The sequence below is a fragment of the Equus przewalskii genome, chromosome 7 (genome assembly GCF_037783145.1).
Source record: "Equus przewalskii isolate Varuska chromosome 7, EquPr2, whole genome shotgun sequence".
In the NCBI taxonomy this organism is placed as follows: domain Eukaryota; kingdom Metazoa; phylum Chordata; class Mammalia; order Perissodactyla; family Equidae; genus Equus; species Equus przewalskii.
The window spans coordinates 27190906-27205045 of NC_091837.1; the positions used below are offsets into that span (position 1 = coordinate 27190906).

General features: G+C 43.5%; 1 pseudogene; it reads left to right on the forward strand.

The window, feature by feature from the left end:
- Positions 1–296: 296 nt before the first annotated feature.
- LOC103548055 (transmembrane protein 132B-like) lies at positions 297–12003 on the forward strand (annotated as a pseudogene).
- The last annotated feature ends 2137 nt before the right edge of the window (positions 12004–14140 follow it).

Genomic DNA, 14140 nt, shown 5'->3' on the forward strand with positions numbered 1-14140 from the left:
TTTGATGCATCTGAGATTTGATTTATGGAAGACTGAGTACATTTGGTGAGGGACACACATACCCACACACACACACACACACACAGACAAACACACAGGCATAAGAGATTACGTCATTCCTTTACATTAGTCTTACAGTTTTGCTAGTGGTGATTGATTGGGACAAAATGTTTTTTCTGAGATTTATTTATCATCATTTGTCACTAAAAAAATCATGTTAGCTACAAGCATATTCTCCCAGCTCTCTAGTAAATCAGGGCTGTTGGAGTTTCCTGAACTGTCATTGATGTGTATTGTTGTTTGTGGTCTTTTTTCGTTTTTTCGTTTTGCTTTTTTCTGCTGACGCATCTCAAGATCCCACTCCTCCCCCGTGTTTTCCAGCAACTGATTCCGTTTCTGTGAACGACAAGGAGACGGAGAGCGGAGTGGACGCGATCGTGGACTTCACCCACCAGTGCTTCACCTCCCAGGTGGAGGTCACGGTCTGGGCGCCCTGACTGCCCCTGCAGGTGGAGATCTCGGACAGGGAGCTGAGCCAGATGAAAGGATGGAGGATCCTGGTGGCCTGCAGCAGAAGGTGAGAGCCAGAGAAAAGATTCCATCCTCTGTGGACCCAGAACTTCTTGTAAAGATGGTAAAATTGGCACTCAGGCACCCAGGCCCCAGGGAGCAGCATGAGGGTGGGTAACATTGTCTGGACTTGGGGTTCAGGTGGATCAGACTCTGCCACCCGTTTGTGGTGAGAGACATGATGAGGGGGTACACTGGGGAGCCAGCCTCTGCCCATCGCTCGTGATCTGAGTGGAGAAAATGACTTAACTTCTCTGGGTTACATTCTCTTACCTGGAAAGAGGAACAACCCTAGGACTGACCCGGTAGGGTTGTGGTTAACAGTCAACAAAACCATGCGTACAAAGCATCCAGCCCAGGCTTGGCACTTAAGGATGGCTTGACAGTCGTCCTTCATCCCTGATTCCCCTGTCATCCCTCCTGTCATTTTTCCTTTACTACTTGGAGAAGCCAGTAAACTTTTACTGATGATGGTGTAATGGTGAGGAGTGCGTATGCTGGGGTCAGCCTGGCTAGGTGTTTGTCCTGGTTCTGCCACATACAGCTCAGTGACCCTACTCAAGTTACTTAAGCTCCCTCTTCCTCAGTTTCCCCATATGCGATTGGGGATGATCGCATATGGGGATCTTCAACATGATATGGGGCTTCTGCAGCATGAAGCACCATTCTGTCTATCTGTACATAAAAAACATATAAATATGTATAATGTATATAAATAACTATTCATCTCATAGAAATATAACGTATACACGAAATACAGAATAATCCATAGACATACATACAAATCATATATGTAATAAGTATCATATAAATATATACAATGCATATAAAATGCATATCAATACGAACTATTTATATGTTGTATAAATATAAAATATACTTGAAATGCATAATAATCCATTAAAACACATATTATATGTATATATAGTAAATATATATATTAAAACATATATATACATATATAGATGGGCCGTTGATTCTTGTCCATTCAGTGATTTGGGGATCCAGAATCTATGTTGGCTGCTGGATGGGAAAAGGGAATATGGAGGAGGCACATACACTTTTTTCTGTCTTGGCCTGGAAATGGCTTATCTCTTTTCTCTCCTTCTGTTGTGGGAACAATCACATGGCCATGCCTGGGTGCAAGGGCGCCTGGGCAATGTGACCCCCGACTAGAGGGCAGCTCCCCCGCATCCAGTGTCTGCGCGGCTGAGGCCCTGGATCGTGGGGCAGCCTGCAGTCTGCTGCCTCTTGTGGTTACTACTGCACATTTTAAAGTCTTGTGGGCCCTGCCTAATTTGCTGCCTTGTGTTGAATCAGCAAGGGAAAAAGTTCCCTGAGGTCACATCCGGGGATATGTGGCCAAGAACCCCAAGCCCCTCAGTGCACTGCCGTCTGGCTTCTGCTTCGACCTTGGGCACGCCTGCTGGTGACTATTCTTTATGCCAGGAACAGAAGCTACAAGGAAATGCAGCCGTTTCCCTAACAGTGGAGTCTCGGGCATGTGCCAGTGGTCAAGAATTCCTGGGTTTGAGGGAAAAATAAGATATAACACAAATTTGATGATAATGTGTTGTCACTGCTAAATAAGCTTCAAACTATTCAGCAATCTCTGCCTTCAAGGTGGTGTATTAAGAACACACTGAAGAGGGTCTGGCCCCGTGGTCGAGTGGTTAAGTTCGCGCGCTCTGCTGCAGGTGGCCCAGTGCTGCAGGTGGCCCAGTGTTTCATTGGTTCGATTCCTGGGCATTGACATGGCACTGCTCATCAAACCACGCTGAGGCAGCGTCCCACATGCCACAACTAGAAGGACCCACAACGAAGAGTATACAACTATGTACCTGGGGGCTTTGGGGAGAAAAAGGAAAAAAATTAAATCTTTAAAAAAAGAACGCGCTGGGGGCTGGCCCCGTGGCTGAGTGGTTAAGTTCGCGCGCTCTGCTGCAGGCAGCCCAGTGTTTCGTTGGTTCGAATCCTGGGCGCGGACATGGCACTGCTCATCAGACCACGCTGAGGCAGCGTCCCACATGCCACAACTAGAAGAACCCACAACGAATAATATACAACTATGTACCGGGGGGCTTTGGGGAGAAAAAGGAAATAATAAAATCTTAAAAAAAAAAAAAAAAGAACACGCTGAAGAAAATATTCTCGTCCCTTGACCTTAGGAGTTGGTTCTTACTCGAGGGGAAGCTTTTAAAGATGGCACCAGGGGAACAGCCCTGAAAATCTTGACATTCTCAAGATGAAGAGAATAGTTTCAACTTAGCCTAATATTAATAAGACGAGACATATAATTTTTTTCAGTATCCTAATGCTGAAACCTGCTGAAAGCACCCAGTAACCTAAAGGATGGAAGGAAAAAAGATCCATAACTTATCTGTTGGTGATGTCATAATTACATTGTTCAAAAATCAAAACTATAGTAAAAAATATACACTGAGAGGTCCCATTGCCACCCCATGTCCATGTCTACCTTATTCCCTGTACCCCATAGATATTTATTTTTGTTAGTTTCTTATTTGTCCTTCCCTCGTTTGTTTATTTAAATATAAGCAGATAGGAATTTAGGTGCATGTTCATATCCTCTACTTTGTTTTTAACATAAAAGTTAGCATTCTTCATCCACAGCTCCATCCTTGCTTTTTTCACTTCGCACCGTAATCCTGGAGTCTTACCACACCAGAGATGGGCTATCTGTTAACTCTTTTCATGGCTGCATAATATTCACCAAACCTTGGGTTATCATAATAGGTCTAGAACAGATACACCTTTTCTACTCATTTTGCAAGTTTATTTATTTTTTAAACAGACTTTATTTTTAGAGCAATTTTAGATTTACGGAGAAATTAAAAAGATAGCACAGAGTTCCAATGTCCCCTGCACCCACTTTCCCCTATCATTTGCATCTTACGTTATCATGGTACATTTGTTACAGTTAATGAATGCATGTTGATATATTATCATTAACTAAAGTCCATATTTTATTCAGATTTCTTTAGTTTTTGCCCAATTTTCTTTTTCTGTTCCAGGGTACTGCATTACATTCAGTGTTCATGCAAGTTGGGCGCCTCTTGTCGGTGACAGGTTATGAGACTTTCCTTGTTTTTGATGACCTTGACAGTTTTCAGGGGTTCTGGTCAGGCATTTTCTAGTGGAATTTGATGTGTGTGTGTATTCATATTTGACTGTAGTTGTAGGTTTTGGGGAGGAACACTGCAGAGGTAAAATGCCATTTTTGTCACATCACATCCAGAGTAGACTTAAGTTCCGCATTGTACCTCTAGTCAACAATACTATAGTGTACACTTAAACATTTGGTAAGGGGAAATAACTCAGGTTGTGTCCTTACCACAAAAATAAAATTGGAAAATAAAAAAGAAGGCGGCCACATTTCTGGCCTCAGCTGACAAGCAGGGAGACTTGGGCTCCTGGGGGCTGAATGGCTGGGTGATGGAGGGTGGGAATGAGCGGACAGCCTGCTTCTCTTAGAAACTGCTCCCTGTGTTCACTTTATCCAAATACTTGATCGAGAAACAAAATAGCCCAGATCAGAGCAGTGTGCTTGCAGTTTCTTGGTTGCTAACATTGTCCCAAAGCAATTACAGCAACATAAATTTGCTTTTATAATCTCGCTCCCATAATGGGTGTTGCAGAGTCTATAAAGAGACACACAGAATAAACACCCTTGGGGACCAAAGAAGAAGAAAAGAAAACTTTCCCTAATATCATAAATAAGTGATTTTTCTTGTTGTTATTTTTCTTTGACTTCAGAAATAGTTATCAGCTCACGGAATCAAGCATTTTTGAGGCAATGAATTCCCCAGCATGGGGTCATAATGAGAGAACCAATAACTGCCTGGGGCTGAATATCTGATTTTTGAAGCAGAAGAAAAGCCAAAATGAGGGGATAAAGTGCCTATCCCGTTGTGTAAACAGAAAGTGAATTAGAGAGGAAAGTGTTTATGCCCTATGAAGTCTAACAGCCACTTAAGAGGATGCTGTTATTTGAGAAGACAGGGTTTGCTGCTAACGGGCACTCTGCTCATCTTCCTGCTTGGCAGCTGCACAGATTTAAAAAGAGGGGAGAGAGCAGAGCCCCACCCAGAGACGGAGGGTGGTCAAGGTTGTGAGTGCTGGGGAGTTCTGATGCCCTCCAGGAAACGCAGCAACTGGAAGTAGCCCCATGCTTAGAAATCCGGTCTATGGGCGAAATAATAACAATGCCGATGGCAGCTGCTGTGCTCCCAAGGGCTGATGACACGCTGGAGATTGCTTGTGACATTGTGATTTATAGGAAATATGTATCTGGTCCTCCTCTATGGTTCCTGGCTCACGGCTCCCAAAACTCTCGGAGTTTTCTAAGTGATAAAAGCAATTTGAACATCTTTTGTTATAATATTTGGTCTTTTGTCCTCAGTTCAGAGACATAAAGGTGAAATGGGTCTTTAGTTATTCCTAACAAGCCCCTTTCAACCTCACCTGTTCCCTAAGGTGTAGTGAGTCATATTTTCTCTGTCCTCTCACAGAGCCTGTGCCGAACTCCGTGGAATCTCTTCTTGCATCATCAGGACAATCAGTCCTGAATTCTGACGAGGGCTTCCTCTCTGGTGGTCTCATGCCAAGCACACGGCAGGTGTCATTTCCCTCAATGCATACCAAGCACATGAGAGGTGGGTGCCGGCCCACTTTGCAGGTGAGGAAGCTGGGGGTCAGAGCGTTCCAGCACCTCGTCTAAGTCAGGGTGGAGCAGGGCAGTGCAACCAGTTTTGCTTCATCCTGGAGCTCAAACCAGCCACTCCCAAACCTAGCTGCACATTCGATTCACCAGGACCTCTTCAGAATATGTGGATTCCTGGCCCCAGCTCCGAGATGTCATGATTGAAACTGGGCAATGGGATGCTTAACGGCTCCCTGGATGCTTCTGATGCACCGCACAGTTTGGGAACCACTGACTCATCCTCTTGATCCTATAACTGCCTCTCTGGAGCCTGTATCTTCTACTTGAGTGAAACAAATTGAAGGCAAGAGACACTGCCTTTGTCCTCTGGGCTCTGGGCATGAAGCAGCGATTCCAGCTCATAGTCAGCCCCCCGCCCCCAGTGGTGATGGTTGAAGAGACTGGGGGACGGATCAGCAAGTGGGCACGGCAGACGGGCAGAGGAGCCATGCCCTTTCGTTTTACTCTGTACAGTCCCACAGTTGCTGGAAAATTGAGGGTATTTGTAATGTCTTAATGATAGTTATGCTCCTTCTGGTTTGTTTGTGTCCCAGGCCCACCTGAGAGAGCGAAGACGAGGAGGACAAGGAGAGGAAGGGCCGGGCTGCCCACTGTAGTACCAGCACGCCACGGTGCACGTCCTCACCCAACTTGTGGTGGAGTTGCCCAACTAAGGTCAGCTGAGCTATGTGCTGAGCCCTGACTGGCATTTGGACATCACTGACCTCATGACGGATTTCTTGAAGGTGGAGGAGCCAAAAATTGCTCAGTTGCAGGATGGCAGGACCCTGGTGGGTCGGGAGCCGGGCATCACCACTGTGCAGCTTCATTAATTAATTATTTGACCTTTCCCCCAAATACCCAACCCATTATTTGTGTGTGTCCGGATACAAGTTAGTGCAAGGTAACTCTGTGCATGTGTGTTTGTGTGTGTGAGAGAGGAAGTAATGATAAATAATACACAGGATTCATCAATCTTCATAACTCATATTCAGAAATTAATTTTTAATTTAGGAAGCACGAAAAAGCTTTTGCAAATTAAAGACACTCTTGAGATCAATCATTTTTCGCCAGTGAATGCTGAGTTGACACATACAACGAAAACAATCTTATTCCCCTGCTGTCTCTAGTTCTCTACCCAGGGATGCTTGGCAATGTTTGGACGCATTGTCGTCATACTCATTTTTACACACTTCCATAATTTCATGCTTTCTCTGTTCTTATACTGTTATTGAAAATATTTCATAGCTGATTTGAATAGAACAGCTGTGAAGAGGTTATACAACAGGTCATTCATTATCTTTGTAAGATGTTTAAATATTTTGATCACATCACAATTTAGGTTTTGCCCAAACGTAATTTTGCAAAAGCAGGTTTATTGATGCTGCATTAGTCCAGGTCTGCATCACCTCTGCTGGCAGGTTGATGCTTTATGAGATGAGACAACTTCCTAAGGACATTAATATTCCCTTTTCCACTGTGTCTTCCTCTTGAGCTCAATGGTGCCACATGGACCAACAATTATTGCTTTATAAACATCTAACTACTCAAAAAGAATGAATTTAAGCAGAGGAAGAAGGCTAGAAACTGTTGGAGAGGAAGAAGTCTTTCTCTAGCCTTCTGGGTTCTTCTGGCTGGTCAAAGAATTAAATTGACATAAGACAGATTAAAGAGAGAAAATTAAATTTAATTTCTTACATACGGGAACCCAAAGATACGAGGTTCCTCAACAGTCAAGTAATTGGGGTTTATATGCTATCCTGAGCTAAGGAGGAGGCAAGGGTCTGGGATTTTGAAGGGAAGGAAGGCAATTCACAGGGAGAATGAAAAGAGCAAGTGTTCGGAAAACCAGTGTTTGCCATGCCACCCAGAGACAATGGGACCCGGGGAGGACTTGGATCCAACGGGCCTTGCTGAGACTCCCCTCCACCACCACACCTCGCTTGTGTGCTTTGTAGATATCCCTGTGAAGCTCTTCTTCCCTTTATCTAAAGTCTTTCAGGCAGTGAAGGGAAAGATAAAAGTTGTCTTAGTCTTTCTGTTTCTTAAAAATAATCAGCTTAAAATAATAGTCATGCCAAAAAGACACATTTTGGGTGGAAAACTTTACTTCCCTGCAACACCATTTCTCTAGATATTTGCAGTAATTTTCTGCCGTTGTCAAAGTGTAAATACTGGTTTTGAGAAAGATGTTATGTTTCATGTGCTTTAATAAGCCAACATCATCAGGGAGATAATTTTCTTTGATTTTTTAATATTGTTACTAGATTAACTCAAACCCTTTGAAGAAAACAAATAATTAATGTGTATAAATCAAAGGAAATAAAATATATTAGGCTGATGTATGTTTATAATTCCTTGTCTTTTTAATTGATGGGTATAATTGAACATCTAAAAAAAAATTTTCCTAAACCATTTCATTTAGTTATCCTTGCCTGGGACCATCTGTCCTAATCTCGTCAGGTACAAATCTGTTGTCTGAGAGTCAGGTTCAGTGACCTGTTGCTATTAAGGAGACCACACCCAGAGGATATATGGGACATCATATCAAACAGCAGAAGAGAGAGAGTTACTATAGGATGTTGGGGAGGGTTGCGTGTAGGTAAGGTCTTAGTAAGGCAGAGTGGGCAGGGAGCCAGCATCCGTCCAGACTGTGAATGGACCTGGGACCCTTCTTGCTGGTGAAACACAAAATACTCAGGGGTGAGGAATGTTGTCTTCAGAAACCCCTTATCTGAAATCCTGCACTTGAGTCGGAAGTCAGACACCCCAAAATGTGTCGTTCTGGCATCATGAGTATTTTAAGCTGCTTCTCCGTGTTCAGGTGAGCTAAATCCTCAAGGCAAGAGAGGCATGTTTGTTCTTCCTCGTGTGATTTCAAAGACTAAGGCTTTTGATAATCTTTGATTTTGAGAACACTGTTTCTCAGTGAGCAAAAGCAGTAGTAATCACCCAAATAAAGGGGTTGTTCTGACATTACAGTTGTCACCTGTCCTTGGGAGGAATCTCATTTCCTGCTGACCTCACAGGTGACCTCACCTGCAGCTGCTACTGCACCTGATGGCGAGGCAGGGATTTCCTGCCTTGGTCTGAGTGAGTTTCTCCTTTCTGGAGGAGGCATTCATTTAGCAGTAAACCGAGAGCACACTTTAGGGGTTAAAGTGATTGTGGCAAAGCTATGATGGAAAAGAAAACATCCAGCTGATTATACAGATCTATTTTCTGCTGAAGCTTTCTTGCTTCCTCGGAAGGTCCTCTCACCTCTGTCTGACTCCATCCTGGCCGAGAAGACGGTGACCGTCCTGGATGACCGCGTCACCATCGCAGACCCGGGCGTGCAGCTGGTGGCTGGCTTGTCTCTTTCCCTGCAGCCGCACAGAGCCGACAAAAGAGCCATTGTCTCCACAGCGGCCGCCCGAGACGTTCTCCAAGCACCGCGGCAGGTGGGACTCCAGAGTCCTTTGTCACTGCTCAGTTGAGATGGTTTCTCTCTCCCTCCCATCCTGCAAAGGAGAGGAGTAGAGCCCTCATAGCTAGAACTGGTGACTCTTGAAGCTTCCTCCTCCTTCTTACCCCGTCTGTCCTTCTCTGGGAAAAGCGCTCAGTGGCTTAGAGACATCTTCCTTAGATCCATTGCCTACACAATATATGCTTTAATTCATTGACTGCATGTCCAGATACCATTTTGCAGTGGGTTCTCCATGACCAAAGGATCACGTTTCTGCTTTTCTAAAATAAGTAGTATTATCCCTGAAAATTCTATTTCAACTATTTAAACAAGTATGGCTAATAGGCACCAGATATCTGTTGGTTTATATTAACTGTGGGCAACTTTAAACCTCTGCTCCATCTTTAAACTCGTAGCAAATCCACGTAAATTAGATCAAAGTCATTGTGTCTTTCAAGCATGCCAGTCCCCATAAAGCATCTTTTCCCAGATACTTCAGGCCGAGCGTGTCTTTCTAATAAAGAATGCTTGAAGTGATATTATCTTGAGCACTAGCTTGATTAGCTGCACCTGAAATTGATTCAGGCGCATCACGTGATCTTTCAAACTCTTTTTGGAAAATTAAAGTCAAATTCTGTTATATGACATTCAATACGTTAATATGCTCAGCACTGCATTCAGCGAAGTATGTAAATTTGCTCCTCACACCAGTGGGGCTACAGCACATGATTATGTCTGTTTAATGTGTGACGGAAACTGCTCTAGATTTTAAAACACAGGGATTTATTTTTCTCAGCTTGCATATTGAAAACATATTTTATAGGAAACCACATTTGTGAACATGTTTAGAAATTTGAAGAAAAGAAATTATAACAAAATGCTTTAGTTTCATTATTTTCTTAGTTCTCAGAATTTGTTCGGTGATGGTTTGGAGACACGCTTAGACATTTATGATCCTAAGAATGTTTTTCCATCGCTACCTCATCATGGGATGAAATGGTGGTGTCTGTCCAGGAAAGCCTTCAGTTCAAATGGCCAGTGGTGGTGGCAGAGGGTGAAGGGCAAGGACCCTTGATTAAATTGGAAATGATGATTAGTGAACCTTGTCAGAAGACCAAGAGGAAGAGAGTTCTTGCCGTGGGTAAAGGAAATGTCAAGGTCAAATATGAACCAAATATTGATGATCACCAAGGAGGCACCAATGATATTGAGGGCATAAATTGCAAATATAAAGACCACCTCAGTAATTCCATGGAGCGTGAAGGGAAACCAGGATAAAGCAGTTCAGGAATGCTTCCAACATGGCGCCTCTGTTGGCCAAGAGGAAGGTGCCAACAAAAGCACAACCCCCCAGTCTCCCATGGAAGGAAAGGATAAGAAGTTGCTCAGGAGTGGTGGTCCACATGCCTTCACAAGCTTTCCCATTCAAGAGAAGTTACCATTATGGAAACCCAATAATCCGAGTGACCTTACAGTGACCTCAAGGGGGTTAACCGACCTGGAGATTGGCATGTACGTCCTGCTCTGTGTCTTCTGCCTGGCCATTCTGGTCTTCTTAATCAACTGTGTGGCATTTGCTTGGAAATACAGACACAAAAGGTTTGCTGTGAGTGAGCAAGGCAACGTCCCCCATTCCCGTGACTGGGCCTGGCTCGGGAATGAAGTGGAACTTTTGGAGAGCCCGGTGGACATCACACTCCCGTCGGAGGAGTGCACAACCGTGATAGACAGAGGGCTGCAGTTCGAGGAGAGGAACTTCCTTCTGAACGGCAGTTCCCAGAAGACTTTCCACAGTCAACTGCTCAGACCTTCGGACTACGTCTATGAGAAGGAAATTAAAAATGAACCTATACATTCATCGGGCCCAAAGAGGAAGCGAGTCAAGTTTACTTCCTACACAACCATCCTCCCAGAGGACGGCGGCCCGTACACCAACTCCATCCTGTTCGACAGCGATGACAACATCAAGTGGGTCTGCCAAGACATGGGGCTGGGGGACTCCCAGGACTTTAGAGACTATATGGAGAGACTGCAGGACCAGATGTGAACTCCTCTCTTATGTCCGTACTCACCTTTATGCCTTCTGTTTTCTGAGTGGTGGAGCAGTGAGTTTATCAGCAATAGGGGATGATTTAGCAAAGCTTAACTTGTGGAGGTCTGGTGGGTCCCTTCCTGAGCAGGTGGCAGAGGTCTGGGGGGCTATAGCAGCTGGGTTAGAAGCCAGGATGTACCCTTCGATAGCTACAAGCAGACACTGGGATGGCTGTGGGACCCTGTTTTTACGTGCTTCCTGGGACCAGCTCAGTGCTAATACAATGAACCTAGAGCGCATCGATGTTACTCAGGGTAGATAGCCACTTGGAATTAGAAAGGGTTTTGGAATTGATTTTTCTATTCTTCATGCCTCGTGGAGCGCAGTTACTCATCCATGGCCGGAGAGCAGACACATGTAAAACATCAATGTAGCCACCCTTACTTGCAGTGAGTACTGCTCTTGCTTTGATGAACGTATGCCAAAGGCTGAGACTGAGGTGTGGCTGGGTGCCAGGGGTGTGCACTGCACAAGACTAAGAGTGAGTGCCTCCTTAAATTTGATGCCCTCAGGCTCCTCATTCTCTTCACCCTAGTCCCTGCCCTACATATGCATCAACAGCTAGGTTCTTTGGCTTCTGGAATTCTTTTGGAAATATAAATAGGGGAAAAAAGTAGTTTTTTCAAGATCTGTTTGATGGCGTGTAAGTTTTCTTCCCTGGGGTTTGTCATGTCACATCATTTCCTGCATGTCTATATTGGATGGTGGTTTTCTCCACTTTTCCCTTGAGCGTTTAGGGGTGGCACCTAAACTCTTACCCCTACTTTATCTTTCTGAGTTTTCCTTATTGAAATATCTTGTATCTGAATTGGACAAGAGGTTTTATTTAATATATGAGTATCCATTAAAGAGTTCTATTAACAAATAAATTTTACATGAAACTTTTTTCCCCTTGAATTTTGGGGAAATGTTGAGAGCCGTTGACATGCTTTTTTTTTCCCTCTGGTAATTGGAACTCAAGGGGGAACCAATGAAGTTCATTTCTGGAGGGTACAATCTCTCAGTTAAAACTACTTTTTGCTGTATTTATATAAGCACTGTATGAGCATCATTTTTAATATCCATTCTAAATAATCTAAAAATAGGACTGACACACATAGAAAGAAAATGCCTAGGAAGCAGCTGTAGATGAAGCTTGCCACTTGCCTGAATAAAAAGAAAGAGAAATAAATAGAATGATATTTCAGTCTAACAGTATGTAGACACCCAGCTATGCGATAACCAGGAAAACATGCACAATTGTTTTTCTGGCAGAAACAAAACATTCATGGAATGCACACTGAGGGAGAAACAACTGGTGTTCATATTCATGCACACACACAATCTTAGCGGGAAATGGCTCTTCCAAGATGAATAAGCTGCCCTTAGGAAAAACACAGAGACTAAATCTCTGGCAAAGAAAAAAGAAACTGCATATGACATGGTTCTTGTGTAACTTACAAAATATCAAGTGCTGCTGGATGAACCATAGGAATGATCTCAAGCAAAGCGAGAATTCAAAGGTAGGAAGATTTAATACGATTTTTATTTATTAAGATGGAACAGCTGCTGAAATGGATATTGGGCTAGAATGGCCATCTTAGTCTCTGCTGAGCCATTTCGTCTCCAAGAAATAAACTTTTTTGAAGGTAAAATAAAAGCTTTCATTTTTCTTGTTCTCAATGATGGAACAAATAACTTGTTCAAAATAATAGTGGCAATAATATGTCTGATTATGCGCGCTTCTGCAGAAGTGAGATGAACGACAGCAGTGATACAGGGACGGGGGAGGAATTATGATTTTTTAATTTTTTATTTTTAAGCTGAATGTGTAATGTTTTATTTCTTTAAAAGAGACAGATCTTAAGCAAAAATGGCAAAGCTAGCATCTTACATTTCTGTGGTCTGTATATTGACATCTCGTTATTATTCTATAATTTCAAATATTTCATAACACAAATTTTAATATGAAAGAGAGAGCTTAACACAGCACTCAGCCAGCAGTGGCTCCTCCAAAACGGTCAACTAGCATTCTGAGGCTGTCCTTCCATGCCGCACCCTTACCTTGACGAGCATCTCCTTCCTGGCTTTGTTCTCTTAACAGTGTGGAGGATGTCTTCTACTTTTTGACAAAGTTGATGGAAACTTCTATCCTGGCTACTCACAGTTAGCTCAGATAACCTCAAGGATAGATCGTGCACATCTGAGGACCAGATCTAAGAAATGGAATTTTAAGGCACAGGAGTTGCAGGGTCCTTGACTCCAAATGGCTGATGACTCAGGTATTCGAAAGAGAGCATAGCCATCCCCTTGTCACCACTGTTCGTGGGTGGGAACATCCAAGCCAACTTCCGATATGTTCTCGTCACACTAGCAACCTAAGTATTCTTCCTGTATCTCTTGTTTTTGGACAGGGTGCAAATCCCTGGTGATGTGGACATGACCCAGAAGCTGGTCTTCTGAGTCCTGTAATTGCTATCATTGGGATTGAGAAGTGAGGCTGATAAAGCTTGAGTTTTTTTTTTCAATTTAGCTGGAGAATGAAACCAGGAGACCTGAGTCATTTGATGTGAAAATAAGACACCGCAGTGAGGACACAGAGTCAAATCCTCCTTAAAGAGCCTCTAAGATGTTACCTGGAATGTGTGAGCATGCTGGACTTGAAAAAAGGACTCACTTACCCCGAAATTTTTCTGTTAAGAAAGAGAAGGAAATTTATGTTATCTTTGTGAAAGCACTACCTGTCATCTCCACTGCTCTAAACCTGATGGTCCCATGAGAGGGGAAGGAGCCTTATTTCCTTAGGGGAATCACCAGCCACTGTGGAAATGACAAGGACTCTGTAATAAACACCGGTCACGGGCAAGTCCAAATGGGGGGACTTCCCAGGCTGCCTCCACTATCCAGACCCGGGACTCCAATTATGGTTCAGCGACTGCCTATCTTATCACTGTTTCCACAATTATAACAGAAATGGGTGCTTATTGTAAAATATCTAGAAAATGCATACATGTATAAAGGAAATATAAAATGGCCAAAAATAACCACTAACAACAACAACAAAGACCATTTAAAAGATGGCTAGCTCCGGGAAGAAGAGCTCTTTTGTGAGCCAGGAGATAGCTCCAGGGTTTCCCAGAGTGTTCGCTGGAGAGGTGGCCCCTGTTGTAGAGAGAAGTACATGCTAATTCGAACATAATTATTCAAACGAAGCCTGCTGCTTCTCAAAGTTACTTTCAATGTTCTCTCCATTTGGATACTTGACATTTGGCCCAGGCATAATAGGAATTCATTTCTGAAATGGAAGTGTCGCAGCTCAGTTGCAGGATGA